Below are 5,362 nucleotides of genomic sequence, written 5' to 3' on the forward strand. Positions count from 1 at the left end.
AAAACTGATTCATCAAAGACCACATCCCTTGAGATGTAGACACGGCCAGTCGAGATATCAAGGCATTTATATCCTTTATGCATAGAACTATATCCAAGAAAAGCACATCGCTGGGATCGAAAAGCAAGTTTTCTTGGATTGAAAGGTCGAAGGTTTGGCCAACACGCGCATCCAAAGACACGCAAGGAAGAATAATTCGGTTTCTCTTTGAACAGAAGCTCGACCGGTGTCTTGTAATTGATAACTCTGCTAGGCAAAAGATTAATCAAATATGTGGCAGTGAGAAAAGCCTCGTCCCAGAACTTGAGAGGCATGGAAGCGTTTGCTAAAAGAGCAAGGCCAATTTCTACAATATGCCGATGCTTTCTCTCAGACGAGCCATTTTGCTGATGGGCATGAGGACATGACACCCTATGGGCTATTCCAATTTGCTGGAAGAAGGAATTTAGGCTCTCATATTCTCCTCCCCAGTCGGTTTGCATGGACAAGATTTTCCTATTGAATTTGCGTTCAACGAGACTTTGGAAATTTTGGAAAACATGGAAAACATCAGACTTCTTGCGCAGGAGGTAGATCCAAGTATACTTGCTATAGTCATCTATAAAACTTACATAATAGGTGTGTCTACCAACGGACTCAGGAGCAGGCCCCCACACATCAGAGTGAATTAACTGGAGAGGATAGGTAGACATATTATTTGTATTCGCATAAGGCAATTGATGACTCTTAGCTCTTTGACACGGATCACAAACTGACTTCTCACTAGCATCATCTAAGAATGATAACTCATTATTCTTTAAAACATGCCTAACAATGGGAAAGGAAGGATGACCTAAACGACTATGCCATCTATACATAGACGGCTTATTGACTCCAAACACCACTCTGGATTTTTTTTCTTTGGTTGCGCCAGGAACAAGGGGATAAAGGCCGCCTTCACACTTTCCTCGATGAAGAGTTTTCTTCGTTGCCTTGTCCTTAATGAGAAAAAAATTGGGATGAAACTCCAGAAAAACATTATTATCGGAAGTAAAATGATGAACGGAGGCAAGGCTTTTATGAGCACTAGGCACATGCAAGATATTCTTAAGCAAAAAATTGCGAGATGGGGTATGTAAAGTTGAATGACCAATGCCACTAATTTTCATACCTGAGCCGCTGGCGGTGTGAACTTGATCATGACCACCATATTTTTCTCGAATAGTCATCTTTTCCAATTCGCTTGTAACATGGTCGGATGCTCCACTATCCATATACCAATTGGTGTCAATGCCATAAGCAGCTGTGCTGAATTTGCTGCTATTATTGCTGTTGGGTGGCTGATAGTCCTCCTCAAATCTGTAGTAAGAATCTATGGCCGAGTGGTTTGTTCTTCCACAAATCTGGCAAGGGGCACGGTTGGATTGATTTCCACCTTGTGAATTCCTATTTCCTGAGAAATTTCCATTGCCTCTTCCTTGAAACCCGCGGCCTCCAGGGCGCCCACGGTTGCTGTTGTTGCCACGAACCCATGGATTGAATGAGCCACGACCTCTTCCACAAGAAGCCGAGTTTGCTGATGATTGATACTTGCTGCCTGAACCTTGATCAAACATCTCAAGACGCATCTCAAATGCCATGATTTGGGCATACAGATCATTAATACTGATTGGATCTGTCCGACCAAGAATAGAAGATACAATGGGGTTATACTCAAAATCTAACCCATTCAGAATAAAGGATACCATCTCATCATTATCGATGGGTTTTCCAGCAGCAGCGATTTCATCTCCCAATGTCTTCATCTTGTCGAAATACGCAGCAACGTTCATGCTTCCCTTCTTGAGGCTTGCAAGTTGCATACGTAGGTTTGTCACTCGTGCACGAGATTGTGCCGAGTACATGTTCTCCAGAGCCGCCCAAACTTCAGATGATGTTGTCAAGGTTGCTACCTGCGCCAGAATTGTAGGTGACAGGGAGTTGACGAGGAAGGCAAGCACCTGCTGATCTTGTGCCAGCCATGTCGCATATGCTGGATTGGGGACTTCTTCTGTTTTGTCTCCCTTTTCTGCCTTAATGGTCTTTGCTGGTGGAGGCGTGGTACCATCGAGGATGCCGAGAAATTGTGCTCCCCTGATTGGCGGCAACACCTGAGCCTTCCACAAGATGTAGTTGTCCCTTGTCAACTTTTCAGAGACCGCCGGACCAAGATGGTTTGTCGACAATGATGAGGATGAAGCCATGGCAGATTATATGTGTTTCTTGAGGGGTTTGGCTCTGATACCATGAAAGAAAGGAGGGAACCAAGCCAACCTATCTTGGCGAGGCTTGGGCTTCGTGTTTATATATAGTCCAAAGGACAACAGATTACATCCAGGCGTTTACAACTTCAGGAGCAAGTCACGGTCTATCTCTACCATATTTGGTTCTACCATAATTAGGAGTCCTAACTCAACCGTGACATGCATACCTGACGGTTCAACCGTGAGTACTACTCACGTGTTGTTACATGTTACAGCCATGCCATACTTTAGATAATTACATGTTTAACAGTGTGCGTACGTTGGCAACAAGTGATTACTCTCTACGTTTTTGTATTCAAAATTGTTTTGTTTTTTTCTAGATACACAGTAAAGAGTGATGTTCTAGACATAATATATATATATATATATACATATATATATATATATACATATATATATATATATACTTAAAAAAATCAGAACAGTTTAAATTTGGAACGGAGAGTAATATATAACCTCTATCCTGAGGACTGAGGAGTGCATGCATGGTAAACTTAACGCTAGGTGACAAAGACCTTGTGCACAACACAAAATATTCTAGTCAGATGCCATAGGTGATATACTCGTGTGCCTCATCATTGTTCAAATTATAATATCGGATAGGTTTTATAGCAGCCATTTTACATACATATAAGGGAGCTGCTACATATCAGGCTTATAATTTTTCATTTCATTCAGGCGACAAATCTCAGTTGTTGGATCTTGATTCAATGCTCCATTGACCCACCCTATTCATCTTCGTCCTTCGCCAGTCGCCTCGACACGTGCGACCCCTGGCCATTTCTTCACTACGCCACGCTAGGCCCACCCTCGCCTTCTCCCTCTCTCATTTCGTTCCCCCGTGGTCGACACCTTCTTCCCCAGCCCGTCGCCGCCTCCTGTTCCCATCCCATGGTCCCAGCACGACGACGACCGCATCTAGTGACCTTGGTGCCCGCCGGTTGAACCCACCGCGATGGATCAAAGGTATGTGGCATTGCATCCCCCTTTGGAGCCAGTTCCCACATCGATTAGGGTTAGGGTTCATGGCCGCTGACTCCATCTTCCTCGATTCTTTTCTTCATAGGCTTGTGATGTAGTAGGTCGCCTTCTCCCGTGTCGTAATGGCTAGCGGTGATTGCCCTCCTTGATAAGTCCTTAACCCACTTAGCCGTGTAGTACTGTTGGTGCGGAGTAACAGAGTAGTTCCTCATGTGTTTCATTGTTTATGATGATGTCAGGATCGATCCTGGCAGTGCGTTTAGACTAGTTGTTAAGGTTACTAAATACGTGGTTGATGGTGAGTACGGGCTAGTGGACATGGCAGAGCAGCAACATGACTTATGGATTGATAGGAACAATGAGTACTCTCTAGATCAATTGCATGAGGATTTAGCCACAAAGATGATATGGGGGCCATCTCAAACACTTGCAGTCTGGGTTCTTGACCAAGACACTGGCTCTGAGTGGAAGCTTAGGAGGGATGCTGAAAGGTCCTTATGTGGTTTTGGTAATTGAGTAACAACCTAGGTGGACTAATTGTGTTTATGTGAGATACATAGGTAATTAGTCCACAGGTACATGTGTGTGAGCAATATATGCCATGAAGGTGAAAATGGCTTGGAGATGTTGCAAAGCTCACACATGTGATGATGAAGGAGCTTATTGCACATGAGACATGACATTGAGTCATGTGATCAAGGTGGAGAAGATCAAGACAAGACTTGGCTTGATGGACCGGTTGCAAGCGTGAAGGGCAAGTCGGAGGCTTTGGAGCGATGGACCGCGTGGCGGTGAAGCTTAAGCAAGACTTGGCACCGATGGACGAAGGCAACGGTGAAAAGCAAGTGAAGTCAAGATCAATGAACCAATATGATCACATGATGATATGAAGTGGATCATATCATTGTTGATTGTGTTGGTGCATGTGTTGCATCGACATTAGAGGAGATGGAATGGAATGCGCAAGGCAAAGGTATAACCTAGGGCATTTCATTTCACCGGTCATAGGTGTGTAGAGAAGTTTATGACCGGGTTTAGGATAGATGGCCGTACTATCAAGAGGGGCAAACTTGTTTGCATATCGGTCATCTAGTGCCACTCGAGTGATCTAACTTTGCATCATCGCTAGGATCGAGTGGCGTGGCAAGTTGAGTGGCTAATCCTTTGGAAAATGATTGTGAAAATGCTAACACACATACACATGATGGTGTACACTTGGTGGTGTTGGCATATTTACAAAGGAGATGGAGTTGGAGTTGATGTGGATCAACTTGGCGATGAAACGGTGGCGAGAAGGGTTAGGAACTCCACCGGCGGAGTGTCTGCCCGTAGAGTGCGGACAGTATGACAGTGCCACTGGTGCCATGTTCCAAAAAGATAGGGTCTCACAGAGTGGACTGGACACTGGTCACGTAGTGACCGGACGCTGGGTTCCAGCGTCCGGTCAGTAGTGGCAGTCAGCGGGCAGGCGTCGGTCATCGACCGGACGTTGGCGCTGGAAGTGACCGGACGCTGACAGGGTGCGTCCGGTCAAGGTGACATGTGATGACATAGGCAGAGTAGAGAAGCTGGAAGTGACCAGACATGTCCGATCATGTCCGGTACCTTACTAGAAATGACTGAATGCTGGGGTTGCTACGTCCAATCAGTTCAAGCTAGAGCGTCTGGTCGTTAGATGACCATTGAGATCGGATGAATAGTATTTGAAGAAGGGGACACGTGGCGTGCATCGCACGACCAGACGCTGTGGTCCAACGTCCGGTCGATCGGACCGGAGCGTCCGGTCGTCCCGACTTTTGCCCAGTGAAGGGGTAACAGCTCTATTTATTCGTGGGGTTATAAATAGAAGCTATGGTCGGCCTTGGGCCGGTAGCCGAGCACACTAGAGCCTTGGTGGCTTGTGTAGTAGTGCTTGGGGGCCCTCTATCTCACATATACTTGATAGTGATAATTCAATTGTGTGAGAAAGCGATTCTAGTGCGATTGCATTGTGAGGTTGCATCGAGTGGCACTAGGTGATCGAGTTACAAGCCGGTGGTGCTTGTTACTCTTGGAGGTTGCCACCTCTTAGATGGCTTGGTGGTGGTCTCCATTGAATC

The 5,362-nt window shown here is 45.7% G+C and overlaps 1 non-coding gene across 1 annotated transcript; it reads right to left on the reverse strand.

The window, feature by feature from the left end:
• Positions 1-1,606: 1,606 nt before the first annotated feature.
• Positions 1,607-1,745, reverse strand: LOC136502397 (small nucleolar RNA Z247). Its single transcript, XR_010770543.1, has one exon. It is a non-coding gene; the product is annotated as a small nucleolar RNA Z247 (small nucleolar RNA).
• Positions 1,746-5,362: the final 3,617 nt, after the last annotated feature.

This window comes from Miscanthus floridulus, chromosome 13, assembly GCF_019320115.1.
Source record: "Miscanthus floridulus cultivar M001 chromosome 13, ASM1932011v1, whole genome shotgun sequence".
Taxonomy (NCBI): domain Eukaryota; kingdom Viridiplantae; phylum Streptophyta; class Magnoliopsida; order Poales; family Poaceae; genus Miscanthus; species Miscanthus floridulus.